Source organism: Mustela nivalis, assembly GCF_964662115.1.
Source record: "Mustela nivalis genome assembly, chromosome: 7".
NCBI classification, from domain to species: domain Eukaryota; kingdom Metazoa; phylum Chordata; class Mammalia; order Carnivora; family Mustelidae; genus Mustela; species Mustela nivalis.
In genome coordinates, this window is record NC_139026.1 from 23,064,560 (window position 1) to 23,083,540 (window position 18,981).

Below are 18,981 nucleotides of genomic sequence, written 5' to 3' on the forward strand. Positions count from 1 at the left end.
TAAAATACCTCAGAATAAACTTAACCTTTAAAATTGTAATTATAAAATTATAGAACATTGTTGAAAGAAACTGAAGATGACATAAAGAAATTGAAAGATATTCCATGCTTATGGATTAGAAGAAAAAATATTGTTAAAATGTCCATACTATCAAAAGCGATCTACATATTTAATGCAATATCTATCAATATACCAATATTGTTTTTCAAAGAACTAGAACAAATAATCCTAAAATATGTACAGAATCACAAAAGACCCCAAATAGTCAAAACAATCTTGAAAAAGAAGGATGAAACTGGAGATAACACAATCCTTTATTTTAAGATATACTACAAAGCTGTAATAATCAAAACAGTATAGTCCTGGTGCAAAAATAGACACATAGATCAATGGAAAAGAATAGAAACACCATAATTAACCCATTATTATATAATCAATTAATCGTCAACAAAGGAGGTGATAATATACAATGGGAAAAAGACAGTCTTTTCAACAAATGGTGTTGGGAAAACCGCACAGCAACAAGCAAAAGAATGAAACTGGACCACTCTCTTACACCATACATAAAAATAAACTCAAAATGGATTAAAGAACTAAATGTGAGACTTGAAATCATAAAAATCCTAGAAGAGAACACAGGCAGCAACTTTTCTGACATCACCCATCATTTTTCTAGCTATGTCTCCTGAAGCAAAGGAAACAAAAACAAAAATAAATGTTTGGGACTACATCAAAATTAAAAGCTCTGCACAGCTAAGGAAAATCAACAAAACTAAAAGACAACCTATAGAATGGGAAAGCTATTTGCAAATAACATATCTGATAAAGGGTTAGGATCCAAAATATATAACGAACGTGTATAACTTGATATTAAAAAACCCAAATAATTTAATTAAAAATGAGCAGAAGGTATTAACAGACGTCTCTCCAAAGAAGACATCAAGATAGCCAACAGACACGTGAAACAATGTACAATATTACTCATCAACATGGAAATAGAAATCAAAACCACAATGAGATATTATCTCACACATCTCAGAATGGCTAAAATCAAAAACTCAGGAAACAACAGGTGTTGGCAAGGATGTGGAGAAAGAGGAACCCTGGTGCACTGTTGTTGGTGGGAATGCAAACTGATACAGCCATTCTGGAAAACAGTATAGAGTTTCCTTAAAATATTAAAAATAGAATGACTATATGACCCAATAATTCCATTACTGGGTATTTACCCACAGAAAATGAAAATATTAAATTCCAAAAGATAATGTTTATCTACAATGTTTATTACTATGTTCATTGCAACCTTATTTACAGTAGCCAAATTATGAAGGCAGACAAAAATATGGTTTATAAATACAAAGGAATATTACTCAGCCAAAAAAAGGAATGAAATCTTGCCATTTGCAACAACATGGATAGATCTAGAGAGTATAATGCTAAGTGAAGTAAGTCAGAAAAAGACAAATACCATATGATTTCATTTATATGTGGAATTTAAGAAATGAAACAAAAGGGGAAAAAGACCAGAAAAGACTCTTAAATATAGAGAACAAACTGGTAGTTACCAGAGGTGGGTTGGGTGGGATGGCTGAAATACATGAAGGGGATTAAGAGAACACTTATCATGATGAGCACTGAGTAATGTATAGAATTATTGAATCACTATATTGTAAATATATATTGGAAATAAATAAACTAATTAATAAAATAAAATAAATTGAATTGGCCAGTTACATCCTCTCCTGGAGGCCCCACTAGGGAAATATCCAATCCTATTCTTCCTTGTATTATTGGCAGAATTCTTTCCTTGTGGTTGTATCACTGAGATACCCACTCCACTGTCTTACTAGCTATTAACCAAGGACACTGTCATTTCCTAAAAGCCACCCTGGTCCTCACCAATGTGTCCTCCATAGCCCTCTCATATGACCTTTCACTCTTTTAAAATTCACCTGATTAGATCAGACCCACCCTAATAATGTCCTTTGTGAGTTCCTTTGTGAGTTCCTCTGTGAGTAACTCAAATTCCAATGATTAGGAACCTAATAATGGGAATAATATCTGATCATATTCACAGGGAAGGAAATTATACAGGTGTCTTCATTTGAGCTACTGTAACAAATACCATAGGCCAGGTGACTTTGAAATAAATAAAATAAAGACACATTTATTTCTCACAGTTTAGGAGGTTACGAAGACCAAGATCAAGGTGCTAGCTGATTCAGTTCCTAGTGAGAGTCCTTTTTCTGGTTTGTAGACAGATGCCTTTTTGTTGTATCCTCACATGGCAGAGAGAGAAAGATTGTCTCTCTCGTGTCTCTTCCTATAAGGTCTCCAACCCCATCATGAGGGTGTCCATCCTCATGACTTAATTATCTCCCCAAGATTCCACCTCCTAATATCATCATACTAAAGGTTAGGGAGAACAGAAACACTACTTAGTTAATAGCAACAGAACATATACACCTGGGGGTAGAAATCTTGTGGGTCATCTTGGAATTCTGCTTACCACAGAAGAAACTAGAGGAAAATAAACAAAGAAAACATAATACTATAGAAATGTGCTAATTTACAGACATCGAATTCCTACCTAAGATCACTACTGACTAAAGGCCAGGGCCCAAGGGACCCCTCCTTCTATCCTGCCTCAAGCCCTCTCCCCTCTCCAACCTTTCCCTTCCACTCTTCCACCCCTATGCATGAGAAGAATTAAGAGCCAGTGCTGGAGCTCAGAGGGTCAAGGGCATTTAATTAGGGCCATAGGCAAGAAAGGCCACAGACATGCCCCTCATGGTGCCTCTGACCTGGCAGCAAGGCAACAATTAGAAGTAGAAGGGTCAGGAAGGCATATCTGGGTTCTGAGCTCAACTCTGCCACCTGCTCCCTTTGTAACTTCCAAGTCCAGTTTACTGAATCTCCGTTTCTGCATCTATAAAATGAAAGTCCCAAGATTTCCTTCTTGGTGGTAAGCATTGGGTGAGATAATATATCATGTGCTTCACACAGCATCAGCACAGGAAGAGAAAACAATGGGAAAAACATAAAAGTACCTGAGAAGCAGTTCGGAGAAAGAGGCATTGCTATTCCCCAAAGCATCTACCGGCTGCTGGGAGCCATGGGATTTGCAGGCATCTGTAATTCATGGTGTTTAACCTTGCAACATCTACAATCTAGCTGAAAGACAAGGCAACTCACCCAGTAAACAGGTGCACTGTCACAGAGAGATAGATTGTGAGTTCAAGTGTTCTCTTCCCTCAGAATTTTCACCCAGAACCTGCAAGCACTTGGCCTCCCCATGTGTTCAGGCCAAGGTTTCATCCCAGCAGCTGGCCTTGTGATGACTAACACCTTCCTCATGGCTGGAGATAAGGTCGCCGAACTACCACCCAGAGAGAGACCCACCAAGGGGCCCTCACTTAGGTACACTCAGATGCTCAGCCAATGGCCATGGATGGCTCCACTTACTCCTGCCGCATAAAGGTAAACATCTGAAGGAGCTGGAGGGACCAGAGACTGCCAACGGTCCTGTATTCTTTTCCTATGGCTGCTGTAACAAATTACATAGTCCCAGAGATCAGAAGTCTGAAATCAGTTTCACGGGGCTAAAGTCATGGTGTCAGCAGGACAGCATTGCTTCTGTGAGCTCTGGGGAAGAATCCCTTTCTTCCTCTTTGCCAGCCTTTAAAGGCCGCCTACATTGTTTGGCTCCTGGGTCCTCATCACTCCGACCTCTGCTTCCACCAATCCCATCTCACACTGACATTCCGCCTCCCTCTTCTAATGACTCTTACGATTATACTGGTTTCACCAGGATAATCCAAGACACTCTTCCTGTCTTGTGAACCTTCATTTAATCACACTTGCAAAATCCCTTTTGCCAGGTAATAACATAGTCACAGATTTCGGGGGATTGAGATGTAGCAATTTTGAGAGGCCATTATTTTGCTCACCACACGTACCTATTTCACTGAGACAGATGCCTGTACACTTTCTACCTATCCTCTCTCCAAACAATAGAAAAAAAATAAAAAATGGCTCATCTCTGGACATTTACCAGATCTAGCCTACAAACAACTTGGGATGAAGCACATTTTCACAGAAGAAAGTTTCTTAAAGTTTAGTAAGAAAAAGATACTATGCTCTCCACATCACAAGGGAATAATCTGTTACGGTCTGCTTTTAAATGCAGTAGATAGGGCACATTTAATAAGACATGAAAACAGAACCTATATTTTAGTAGTGTTCAGCATTCTTCCCTTCCATTTTTGCAAACTGTGATGATCACTAACACCTATGCTCACCCTACCCTGTTTCTAACTACTCTTTAAATCAACTTGATACTGTATTTTTTTTTTTGACAGTTCTGTGACAGGCACAAATTACTTGACTGTTACTATGGTTACGAAAGGACCTCCAAATAGAGAAAACATTAAGATTAAAATAAAAGGGGGAGGGAGTAGTCCAAATTGGCATTAATGATTCGTTGTCCAAGTGTAACTGGGTGTTAACTAGTCAAGCTTTGAAAATTTGCCAGTGAGGACCCCGGAATCAGTCAACCAGCAGGCAAAGGTGCCTGTGTGAGCAAGAATGCTTGTCTCCTACAAGAAGTAATGGTTCAAAGTTTATAGAACATTCTACTCTCCCTTACTTATGCATCTCTTTTATTTGGATCGTCTCCTTTGTTCTTCATCTCCTCCTGCTTTTCCCCCTTCTGAACACATTAGTTACTATGGAAACATTGGTGTGAATGTCAGAAAGCTCGGCTCAGAAATGCTTCATAAAGTCAATTTATAGAATGGTCTGACATTTATCTCATGTTTGGGAAATTTAAAGAAAATTTGTGATATTCATGACCAGGGATAGGGGTAGGTGGTAAACACTGTGCTATGTATGGGTTTTGAAATTTGTTTTATATACACTGTGAAAGCATCGGGTTTTGTCTTTTATGGGAAGAATAGCAACAAAAACAGGAGATTGTTTTGGGATTTGAAATTGGATTCATTTTCCATCAGTTCAGGAAGGATTTCCACTTTCTAAGTTTGTAAGGCTGACTGGAATCTCTAGTGTCAAAATAAATGTTTTTTGAAAAAAATTACAGTTAGCTTATTTTTTTTAACTTTAACCTGACAGTAAGACAAATGGTATTATCCATAATAATGTACACATGGCAGCAGCAATATTAGTTAAAGGCACAGAAATGTTAAACCCATGCTGTAAAAATTTTTACTTCACTATGGGGAATTTCAGAGTTAGCACAATCCTCTGGACTAACAACCATAGTAGCTAACATTTAAAGCACATTTATTATGTGTGTCAGGACCCATTCTGAGTACTTTCTATGTATTGATTCATGTGCTTCTCAATCATTATATTTTTTTCACACAGGGAACTGAGGCACGAGGAATTTAAGTAATTCATCCAAGTAAGTGGGAGAAAGAGATTCATACCAAGAAATTGAGTTCCAGAGTCTACAGTCTTAGCCATCATGAAAAACTGTTTCTGCATGGAAAAGTAAAATAATACTTAACACAATACTCAGATGGAGAGCTTTGATCAGTTCTGGACTAAAAAGATGATCTAGGTATTACCTGTAGTATCTCCCCTCTAATGTTATTGCCCAAACCCTTCAGGTTCACCATGTTGTCACTGAAGATGCCATGAGTTCCTGATGATTACAGTTTGATGATGAATTCAGTTTAGAGTTCAATTTGACATCCGATTTGCAGGCTCTTACAAATCTTGTTACATGTAAAAGAGTATTAATGTTTCACTATGCGATTAGCAGCAAAGCTCTAAACAGCTGACCTTAATTCCACTGCATTCCATCAGAAGAATTTAATTACAAAGAAAACCCAGTGTCAACCTGTGGGGCGACGTTTGTTCTGTGCCACCCAACATTTCCCATCCTTTCTAGCAACAACTCCCAGTTATTGTTTGAGAAAGTGGTACCTGCTTAATTAAATGCACTTGACCCTCCTAAAATGGGTCACGTGGCCCAAGCCTACGCCAGTCAGCACCTCTCTGCTCTGTGACTTCAGTGATCGGTTCAAAGATCCACGTGTGACAAGGGTAAGCCAAAGAAATGCCAGAAGATTTTTGCTGGGAATGTTCAAACAGGAAGAAGACCTCATTTTCTTCCCTGGAAAACTCAAGCTGCTCTAACCATCTTTGCCATCACAAAAGCATTGGCCTAGAGCATACAGAGGCCTGTAGGCAGAGAGACTGAAATCTTTGGAACCAAAAGCAAGTAGAAGATTAAGAAAAATCCAGCCAAATGGCATCATTTGATCTGTGAATATAGTACTGTCCATGTTTGCCAGACTTTTCAAAGCACTGGCCCTTACACCCTCCTTTAAAAAAAAAAAAAATCTAAACACATTTGAGCTGGCTTACAACAGAAAAGGGCCTAGTGGACAAAACATGAAGTGTCCGTGTCCTTTGAGGGCATGGAACAAGTGTCCATGTCCTTCTCTGTAAATAAGAAACACCAACTCCACAAACCTCTGAAAACCCAAAGTCCTTTTCTAGCTTATTTGGTGACAAAAAAAGGACATGACCTACCTGGGCATAAGGCTACTTGTGGTCTTTACTTACTAGCTCAACATGAATATTCCTACCAGAAGCATCAGACTGTATAAGATACATAAACACTTATCTTTATTAAAATTTCTAAAAATTACAAATTCTTAAAACCCAAGGGTTTCAAATGAAAGACGGCAGGATCTAGTAACAGGATCTAGTAACGGGATAAATTTTATGAATAATTTTATTGAATAAGTAAGTGCTTAATCTCTGAATAGGATGGGATCTGAGTTAACCAAAGATACTGTTGAGAACCATGAGATGAAAGCATCCATCATTCCAAAGTTGTGTTGAAGGTGAAAGTATGCTTGCATGGCATTTAACAGACAGACATCAAGTCAAGTATCAGATTGATAAACACCAGAACAAAGTGAAAATTCCTAAGGTCAGGACAAAACCAAAGGAGATGTGTGTCTCAAGGAATAGTATCAATAGCTTTAAGAACAGAGAATTTGGAAGAAGAATAGAAGCTATTGCATGACTTCACACCAAGTTACACTACAGTAATTCCGAGATGGAAAATATTATGATGCTGAGTACATGTGGTTATACCTTAGCTAAATATTGAAGTGAATATTCTGTCTTCGTGGAAACTTTATCCTAAGCCCTTCTCTCTCTCTCTGTCTCTCTCTCTCTCTCTCTCTCTCTCACACACACACACACACACACACACACATCACTGTCCAAAATCTATCTGATAGACTTTTCAATTATTCAATCAATAAGGCCCTACCATCCTGCCCCCACTTTATGCTCGAGTTGGCTTACAACAAACAGAAAAGTGTCTACTGGACAAAAGCGAGAAGCATCTCTTTTCTTTGAGGGCAGACACTACATCTTGTTAACCTTGCTCATAAGGAAACATTTCCTCACCTAAGTTTCCAAAATCTGCAAACCTTTGAGTTTCATGTTTTATATATACATATAAAATGTTACTATTTATTTGACTGCAGCCAAGAAAACTATCATGCTGTGTGATATCAATAAGAGTATTAGAAACTCATTAAACACAGTCCGTCAAGTAGAAAACGTTGGGGTCATGACTCATCTGTTTTCTTCTCTATATCCAGGACCTAAAATTGTGACTAGTTCATGGTTAAGGGTTTAGGGTATACTTTATTAATAAATTAAATATGAACTACCTTCTGACCACTCTGCTGTCTGATGACACTGACAAGTTGTCAGTGGGACAACTGACAGAGGGAGGGGAAACCAGGAGGAGAAAAGCCCCCAAGGATGGTGACATCACTAATACATAGAGAAATACTACCCACAAGTCTCACCTCCAGTTGTAGAAAAGCCAAATGGAGATCAGTGATCTCTCAGGTGACCATCAGCCCTATGATTACATGGTTTTGCTGCAGGAAAAGAAAATATAAAAGGGTACAGAGAGAAGTCTATATAACTTAAAATACTAATTAAACAATACTAATAATACTATATATATATAAAATATGTATTTTATATATATACTAGTCACAGTAGTTAGTATTATATATATTATATGCAATTAGTAGTATATATTATAATTATATACTAATTATATATAATTATAATAAGATGTATAATTATAGTTATAGTTATATAGTTAGTATTATATATTATATAATATATATTTTATATAACAATGTATATGTTATATAACATATAACATATATGTTTATATAACAACATATATGTTATATATTAATATATATAATATATAATAGTAATTAATAAATACTAACTAAGGGGTGCCTGGATGGCTCAGTGTGTTAAAGCCTCTGCCTTCAGCTCAGGTCATGATTCTAGGGTCCTGGGATCAAGCCCCGCATCGGGCTGTCTACTCAGCAGGGAGCCTGCTTCCTCCTCTCTCTCTGCTTGCCTCTCTGCCTACTTGTGATCTGTCCAATAAATAAATAAAATCTTTAAAAAAAATACTAACTAAAAAGCAAACAATAAATAATCTCTAAATATGGAGGAGACTCTCTTAAAATTTCAAATTTCATATACATGAAAAAATTCTGCATCAAGTATTTTACTATACCTGAAAATGGCCCAAGTCTAAATATTAGTCCAGCACAAAATGGCACACTCACTAGTCTAAGAAAGATTATACCCTTACCTTCTGTTAATAAAACCTCTAATGTCCAGAGCACCAAACTGTAAGAACCCAGCCAAACCCAGCATGCTATCAAATTTTTTGACCTCTGGGACTCTGTGCAAATCCAACCCATCTTTCCCATGAGAATAGTTAACTGCCTCCCTTCATTCCAGGCTCTCCTCCAACTTTCCTGGTGCACAACTGCCAGAAGAATTTTCCTAATGAAAAGCTTTGATCCCATAGCTGTTTTAAAGCTTTCAACAGCTCCCAGTTTCAGCAGCATTTCACTACCTTTGTGAAGATGCCACATTGTCCTATTTTCTCTCCTACCTCTAGCTTCTGCTTTTCCATCTCTAGTACCAAAGTACTCTCCTCCACCTATCCTTTAGTCTTGACCATAGACCCTCCTCTCATTCTGTATCTTCTCCTTAGGTGACTCCAACCTTACAAGGCTTTCATTAACATCTAGATTCCAACAAGTATCACTATTTATTTGTTTAATTGTGATAAAATACACACTTTCATTACCTTAAAGTGTACAATTCAATGGCGTGGAGTACATTCACAATGTTGCGCAACCATCATGGTCATCCAGTTCCAGAACATAATCATCATCTCAACTAGAAACCCCAGACCTATTTTCCCCCACTCCCTGACCCCTGGCAAGCTCTAATCTGGTTTTTGTCTCTATGGACTTGCCTATTCTGGATATTCCTAAAGATTTTATTTTACTTATTTGACAGAAAGAGATCACAAGTAGGCAGAGAGGCAGAGAGAGAGAGGAGGAAGCAGGCTCCCTGCTGAGCAGAGAGCCCAATGCGGGACTCAATCTCAGGACCCTGAGATCATGACCCGAGCCGAAGGCAGCGGCTTAATCCACTGAACCACCCAGGCGCCCCTGAATATTTCATGTAAATGGAGTCTTACAACATGTGATCCCTTAGGTCTGGCTTCTTTTGTTTACAATGTTTTCAAGGTTCATCCATTTTGTAGCATGTGCTAGTTCTTCATTCTTTTGTATGGTTGTAAAATATTCCACTGTATCGCTACCCCAGTTTATGTACCCATTCATCTGCTTTTGGATACTTGGGTTGTTTTCATCTTTTAGATATTATGAATAATGTTGTTACAAATAGTAGTGTACAAGTTATTTCTTGAATACTTTTTTCATTTCTTTTGGGTACATACCTAGGAGTGGAATTGCTAGGTCACAGCATATTACTATGTGTCACTGAGGAACTGTAAAGTGCTCTCCTAATGGCTGCACCACTTTATATTCCCACCAGCAATGTACAAGGGTTCTAATTTTTTTACATCCTGATCAACACTTATTTTTGTTTTTTGTTTTTTTAAAATTATGGCCATCTTATCTCTTTGTGGTTTTGATTTGTATTTGCGTAGTGACTAATGATGTTGAGTACTTTTTCGTGTACTTTATAACTGTTTATATCTTCTTTGGAAAAATGTCTACTCCAGGTCTTTGCCCATTTTTAAAATCAGGTTGTCTTTTTTTGTTATTAAGTTGTAAGAGGTCTTTATATATTCTGAATACTAGATCCTTAACTGCTATATAATTTAAAAATGTTTTCTCCCATTCCATAGGTTGACTTTTTATTCTCTTGATAGTGTTCTTTGATATACAAACATTTTTAACTTTGATGAACTCCAGATTATTTTTTTCTGTTATTGCTTTTGCTTTGGGGTCATATTTAAGACATCATTGTTTTGTTTTGTTTTTGTTTTTGATTTTTTTATTATGTTATGTTAGTCACCACACAGTAGTACATCATTAGTTTTTGATGTAGTGTTCCATGATTCACTGTTTGTGTATGTTCCATGCAATCTGTGCCCTCCTTAATACCTGTCACCAGACTAACCCATCCCCCCACCCTCCCCTATAAAACCCTCAGTTTGTTTCCCAGAGTCCATAGTCTCTCATGGTTTGTCTCTGACACTGATTCCCCCCCTTCATTTTTCCTTTCCTTCTCCTAATGTCCTCCATGGTATTCCTTATATTCCATAAATAAGTGAAGCCATATGATGATTGTCTTTCTCTGCTTGACTTATTTCACTCAGCATAATCTCCTCCAGTCCGATCAATGTTGATGCAGATGTAAGACATCATTTTTTAAAAAAAGAAATTATTACCAAATCCAAAGCTGTGAAGATTTGTCTCTGCATTTTCTTTAAGAGTTTTAAAGTTTTAGCTCTTAAATTTAGGTCTTTTGTATTTCATTTTGAGTTAATTTTGGTAAATGACGTGAAACAATGGTTCAAGTTCATTCCTTTGCATGTAGATATCCCATTGTCCCCTCACCATTTGTTGAAGAGATTGTTCTCCCCCCCCCCCATTGAATGGTCTTGGAGACTTTGTCAAAAATAAGTTGATCATAGATACATGGGAACTCTAATTATCTTTACAGAAATTTCTCCTATGAGCTCAAGACCCATATGTATCCATCAGGCTATTCAACATATCTACCCTCACATTCCCAAAGCAGACAGACCTCATGGTCTCCGACTTCTCCAAGTCTGTTCATGTTCCACTGTTCTTTCTGGGCACGGCCATTCATCTAGCCATGGAAGCTAGAAACATTTTATTCTCCTTCAGTATCCATTTCCTGCCAACTGAGTCTCCATAATAAATCTGAAATATGTCCAGTTCTTTCAAGCTCCTTCTCCATTCCCTATATGAAATTATTGTGACTTAATCCCTGTACCATTAAAAGGTCTCCTAACTAGACTCAGATCTCTACATCCATTCTTGTATTCTTTTAGTCTACTATTCAGGGGTCTTTTTTATTTTATTTTTTTTTTTTAATTTTTTATTTTTTATAAACATATATTTCTATCCCCAGGGGTACAGGTCTGTGAATCACCAGGTTTACACACTTCACAGCACTCACCAAAGCACATACCCTCCCCAATGTCCATAATCCCACCCTCTTCTCCCAAACCCCCTCCCCCCAGCAACCCTCAGTTTGTTTTGTGAGATTAAGAGTCACTTATGGTTTGTCTCCCTCCCAATCCCATCTTGTTTCATTTATTCTTCTCCTACCCACTTAAGCCTCCATGTTGCATCACCACTTCCTCATATCAGGGAGATCATATGATAGTTGTCTTTCTCTGCTTGACTTATTTCGCTAAGCATGATTCGCTCTAGTTCCATCCATGTTGTCGCAAATGGCAAGATTTCATTTCTTTTGATGGCTGCATAGTATTCCATTGTGTATATATACCACATCTTCTTGATCCATTCATCTGTTGATGGACATCTAGGTTCTTTCCATAGTTTGGCTATTGTGGACATTGCTGCTATAAACATTCGAGTACACGTGCCCCTTTGGATCACTACGTTTGTATCTTTAGGGTAAATACCCAATAGTGCAATTGCTGGGTCATAGGGCAGTTCTATTTTCAACATTCTGAGGAACCTCCATGCTGTTTTCCAGAGTGGCTGCACCAGCTTGCATTCCCACCAACAATGTAGGAGGGTTCCCCTTTCTCCACATCCTCGCCAGCATCTGTCATTTCCTGACTTGTTGATTTTAGCCATTCTGACTGGTGTGAGGTGATATCTCATTGTGGTTTTGATTTGTATTTCCCTGATGCCGAGTGATATGGAGCACTTTTTCATGTGTCTGTTGGCCATCTGGATGTCTTCTTTGCAGAAATGTCTGTGCATGTCCTCTGCCCATTTCTTGATTGGATTATTTGTTCTTTGGGTGTTGAGTTTGCTAAGTTCTTTATAGATTCTGGACACTAGTCCTTTATCTGATATGTCGTTTGCAAATATCTTCTCCCATTCTGTCAGTTGTCTTTTGATTTTGTTAACTGTTTCCTTTGCTGTGCAAAAGCTTTTGATCTTGATGAAATCCCAATAGTTCATTTTTTCTCAGGGGTCTTTTTTAAAAAGACAAATCAAGTCATGTCTTTTTCCTACTTTCCTACTCCCACTCTAAGCCCACCTTGTTTAAAAAATTTTTCAATTTCCTCCCATTATTCATAGGATAAAGACCAAAATGCTAACATGGCCTTCAAGGTTCTGCAAGACCTGATCCTGAATTTCCTCTCCAGCCTGATTATATACCACTCTTGAACCTTCACATAAGTAACACCTACTCAAACTTCAGGTTTCACCTCAAATGTTATTTATTTAAGTGACCTCTGCCAGATCAGGTCTTCTTGCCAATTGTTACTATAGCATACTATACATTTCCTTCATAGACCTTGTCACAATTTGAAATTATGCATCTGTGAGATTATTTAGGTCTCTTCCCTGCTAGATATAAAGCTCCCGAAGTCCACATTTTCCAGTCTGGAAATTTCAAGAGCCTCCATCAATAGCCTTTGTAGACTTATTCACAACTGTTCTCTTTCACATTCCCATCCTCAAAGCTCCACAACAGAATATATAATTATAGCTATGTCTTGAGAGATGAGTAAGAGTAGAAGGGAAATTTTTTAGGGAGAAGCATTTAGATAATAGTAGGTCATGATGAAAGAGGGTAGCATATTTGCAAGTAGCAAGTAGCCCAAGTTGTCTGAACCATAGGGCTTACCAAAAGCCAAGGAACACAAACTAGAATCCCATGACTTTGTATTTCAGACACAGCTGACAAGCACAGTCTTTTTTTTTTTTTTTTTTTTTTTTTAAGATTTTATTTATTTATTTATTTGAGAGACAGAGATCACAAGTAGGCAGAGATTCTACTGCCTGGAAAGATTCTAGGGTGGCCTCAATGAATCCTGCTCTCTGGTATGTAATCTTGTATAATCCCTTGTCCTCAAGTGTGGGTGGAACTGGTGATTTACTTTGAGCTAAAACAATATGGGAAAGGTGAAGAAATTTTGTCAAAGAAATTAAGGTCCTTAATCGGTTTACTTTCACTAATTAAAAGAGAGATTATTCAGGTTGAGGGAGGAAGTGGCTGACTCACTCAGATGAAAACCTACAAGAGAGAGACTGCATGCTCCCTGAAGCAAGAAACTCCACTTGTTTGGAGATGAAGTAACCTTCACTTTGGAGAAGCCAACAAGGAACTTTCGACAGCTGGCAGCTGACTGCCAGCAAAAAGCTAGGGCCTATCAGGCAACCACAAGGAAATGCCTATCAGGCAACCACATCTCCACTTGTTAGAAGATGAAGTAACCTTCACTTTGGAGAAGCCAACAAGGAACTTTCGACAGCTGGCAGCTGACTGCCAGCAAAAAGCTAGGGCCTATCAGGCAACCACAAGGAAATCTACGAACAACCTTAATGATTTTGGAAATGAGTTCTTCCCCTGTTCAAGCCTTCAGATAAGAATGCAGCCCTAGCCAACACCTTAAGGACAGCCGTATGGGACAGTGAGCAGAGGGCCCGGTTGTGCCGTGCCAGACTCCCCACCTAGAGCAACTGTGTGATAATAAATGTGATTGTTTGAAGCTGCTACATTGTGGCAATCTGTTACAAAGAAAAAGAAAACTAATGTAAACTTTAACTTAGCAAAGAAGTTTTTGTTGTCATGTTTTCACACTTTTGCCAAAACTGCTTAAATATCTCAAGGGACAATTAAACGAATATACCGGTTAGAACAAAATGGAATGTATTTCTAGCCAGCTTCCCAATAAAGGGAAATGATGAGTGAAGCTTCAGTCTAACTTGCTCTACTTTAGAAGAGGATTCGTAACTTGGCTGCTCCAACTTCCATTCTTAGCAGTTTCTATGGCTTCTAATGAACCAGTTGCTCTCGGATGAAGGGAAAAACAACTGCAGAAACATAGCAGCTTTGAGGATCAAAGCACAACCATAAAGAAACCAATGGAAAAGCACACTTATTACACAATACACAGCAGCACATAATTAGTCCACAGATTGTTTTGCCTCCGTGCCTTCCTCGCCTCTGTTGTTTGAGTCAGTATCTTCCCATAAGAATAACCGTATAATAGGGAATTGATGACCCAGCATCAGATGAGTCATTAGTATGACTGATATGGTCCATTTTTATATCATAAAAGCAAAGAAGGGATCCAGAGGCTCTACAATAATTTAAAATGAAAATATTTTGCTTCAAGTTATAGAAAATAGCATAGGATGCTGTTCATCTTATAAAATAAAGTCATAAGTAGCATAATAAACATTATGATATAAAATATAACTTTATGGCATCATTTAAAAAATGTAACTAATACACTAGACCTGATAAATATATAGTATTTCATCTTACATAATTTTGTTAATGAAAACTTAGCAAGGATAATTAGAAGCCCATATCATTAATGGAAATAGAACTAAAACTCTAAAATAAAATACCAGGGGAAAAAATGCAGCAGTAAGTATATAAAGTAAGTAATCCTCCATAACCAGGTAGAACCTACCCCCAAATAAGAGAGATATGTTCGTATTTTTAAAAAATCCTAACAAATCACATCTGTAAGTTAACAAAGGGGAGGAAAGGAAGCTCACTAGATGTTGGGAACTATTAAATTTCTGTTCATACCTTTAATATTTAAAACTCTTCAAAAACTAGGGCTAATGGGATAATTATTAAACATAAAAAGCCTTTTAAACCATTAATGTTTAACAGGTAACTTCTAGATGCATTCCAGTTTAAATCCACTATCTTTGACTGAATTTTGATTATTTCACCTTCTAAATAGTTCTCCTATATTTTAATGGTTCAGGCCTTCAGTATTTCTCACCTGGATGACTTAGCAGTCCCCTAAATGACATTCACTATGGTCTGAAGGTTCGTGTCCTCCCCAAATTCATGTGTTGAAATCCTAAACTCCAAAGTAATAGTATTAGAAAGTAGGACCTTTGGAGGGAATTAGATCTTGAGGGCAGAGCCCTCATGAATGAGATAAGTGCCCTTATTGGGGGGGGAAAAAAAAAGCCCCAAAGAAATCCGTCACCCCTCTGGCCATGGCTATGTGAGGACACAGAGAGTCTTTATCAATAGCCATCTATGAGAATGAGGTCTCTCCCATCAGATATCAACTCTGCCAGCACCTTGAGCTAACACTTCTCAACCACCAGAACTATGAAAATACACTTCAAGTTGTTTGTAAGCCACCCAGTCATGGCATTCTGTGATAGTGGCCAGAACAGAGTAAGAAAACCCACCATCCTTGGCCTAAATCTTCTCAAAATATTCCCCTCACAGTGGTCAGAATCATCTTTCTAAATCTGATCATGTCCTGTCTCTATATTAAAATCCTTTATTGGTTCATCTTCATCCTCAAAAGAAAATCCTAGTGTCTTGGCATGCACCCGAGGCACCCGAGGCTCTCAGACTGTGCTGATGTCTGCACCCTACATCCTGCCTCCCTGTCTGGCCCGTGCAGGTCTGGTGCATACTCTTTCCAGCTTCCTGCCCCAAGCACTTCCCCCTTCCTCTCCACTAGAGGTATTTCTACTCATTTTTAATCCCCAGCTCAGGTCTTCTATCTCCAGATTTACCTCCTATGACCTCTAGGAAGCCTTCTCAGATACCACACTACCTCCTAGGTTCCAGCTAGTGCCCCTGTCTGTTGCCTCCATAATGCTGTGTGCATAAATCTGTTCCCCACTGCTACCACGGGATTATGCAAATCAGATGTGTCTGTTCTACTTGATGTCTGTGCTCCTCGCTATGATGCTGGGTGCTCAGCACACAGTAGATCACTCCAGCTCCCTGAAAGAAAGGATGAAAATACTGGAACAAAGGGCAAAAGTGAGCTATGTTGGTTGCCATACTCTATGGAAACACAGGCAGGAATGGAATCGTCTGTGGGAGTTAGTTGCCCAGACAAGATGAAAATGACTGAAAGTATTATCTACCACCAATCTTAAAAGAAACCACCACAATGTCAACTTTCTAGATCTGGAATAGTTTATAATCCAACCTAATATCACCTTACATCCATACTTAAAGGATGTGTGTTTAAAAGGGGAAACCCCCTTTTAAACTAAAAAACAAACAAACAAACAAAACACACCAAGCCTTATGTACAAAGCAAAATGCTAAGAAAGCTTAAGATGGTGGCCACATTTAAGTGTCTGCGCATAGTCTAACTAGAAGAGTACGGACAGAGAAAGTCACTCCCTTAATTCTGTAATTTATAGGCAAGTGTCTCTCTGTTTCTTGGAGGAGCTCTAAACTCTTAAGACATCTTACAAACCTTTCCTCATCTGCCCCTACCTACCCTTTCCAGTCTTTGCTTTGTATAGTCTCCTTGGTGTGGCTCAAGTTCCAGCAGTTCTTCCTATTGGACAACATTTTTCCTTGCCAAAGTCAATAAGTTTGTTATTTAAAGAGAGTTCAATGGCAATAACTATGGCAATATTTAGACATCCAGATATTTTTCAGTTTCATTTTGGCAGATAAAGATTTAGTGCGGTAATCATTATAAAAATGAGAAAATGTTTTCTCATTTCACTAGGATTCAAATAATAGAGTAGGTGTCTTTTAACATAAGATGTGCTTCAAATAATTTTGAGAAGTTCAATTTGTCTGAATGGAAAATGAAGCATAATTGATTTTTGACATTTTAATTTTAAGTGAGCTAGTTGTCAGATTTCACTTGAAAAGGACCCACAATATCTACATCAAGGGCATGTCAACTATCTCCAGCCATTATTGTGATTTTTCTGTGTTTATAAATTTATCCTACTACTATAAATTCTATTATTTGACATATGTGATGAAGGAAGAGTTATGGTTAATCATATTCCTAGTTTATTGCAAATATAACAAATACCACACAGAAACTAATAATTTATAACAATCCCTATATGGATTCCATTGTTCAACAATAAAATCAGAAATGATATTGAACCTCTACAGAGGTCAAAGCATCATACTAGATGTTGCATCCACCAAAGGAATAAAAATGGTCTCTGCCCACCGGGAAGAGAAACCTGCAGACAAAATCAGCCCCATTCTCTGTAAGATTTACCTTAGTAGGAAATGAATTTCCAGGGGCACAGAAGAGGATATGATTGCCTTTAAGTGACAGAGAAGTATCATAAAAGAGGTGACACATCCTGAAGGACATGTCCTGCAGGATCTGTAGGAGCTTGCCAGGTGGAAGGCACCCTGAAGGTAATGGCTCAGAGCCGTGAAATGGTCCGGCACTCTCTGGATCCTGAGACTGGAATATCAGGGGCAGGGTGTGTGGAGAACTGAGAGACAAGTTTTCAAAGAAGGGCCCACGATGCCACACCAAAGAGCATGGTTTTTTTCCCCATGGACAATTAGATTTGCCTTTTGGGTAGAAACAAATGGAATAGAGGTCAATATGACAGACAAGAATGTATAGAGGAGGACAGAAAGCCTAGAGAGGGAGGCTGGTTGAGACAACTCTCCTTCACATGTCTCATCTTTCTCTTGGAACCAGCGGCTAGCCCAGGCAGCTCGTCTGTGTGCGTGTGTGCGTGTGTGTGTGTTTAATGTCCACATTGGAAGTGCAAGGGTTGTACTTCAAGAAGTTCAAGGTGATAACATGTCACACCTCTTAAAGCTTAGGCTTAAAACTGGTGGACCATCACTTCTGCTCTTATCAGTCACATGACCAAACCCAAAGACAGAAGATGGGGAAAAACACCCTATGTTTTTACTAGTGGGAACTGCAAAGTCAAATGCCAATGGGCAGAAGAACACATAGGGGAGAAGGACTGGTGTTGATAATGCAATACATCACACTCTGCCCTCTGGGCCACAGTTCCTTGTGTCCCTCCCAAATCAATATATGCTCACCCCCATCAATGGATTCTCAAAAGCCACATCCAATTGCTGCATCACATTCCAAGTTTAGGATCTTGTAATCTACATTAGATCCAGATGAGTCTCATTTTGAAAAGAACAAAGATTGCTCTTTGTTCAGAGAATACCAAACAAAAGAATGAGCTACCTGCCCCCACCTGATCACACACACACAAAGCTTACAAACAGCAGGGAAGATACTAGCAATACACACCCCCATTTGAGAATGAGGGCCTCCTAGCAGTCACTGGCCCACAGCAATTCTGAAATCACATAGGACAAATGTTGCTCTGTGGATGGGGAAAGTTTCTGGTTAGGCCTGGGTTTTCTTTCCTGGGAAAGCCTCCCACCATCCCTTGTTTTCTAGGTTTTGACCCTGCTCTTTGAGATTTCATGCTCCTCTTCAACCACTCCTGAAAGGGCTTTGGAAGATAGGCCATTTTAACAATGGAGCAGCTTTTTCAGGAGTTAAAAAAGTATTTTCAAAGAGCTTTCATTTCTTTTAATCCCAGATGGCAGTGCTTTTGCTAATTCAACCGTCTAAAACAATTTGTGAATTTCTATGCATTTGATTCCACAGTCTACTCC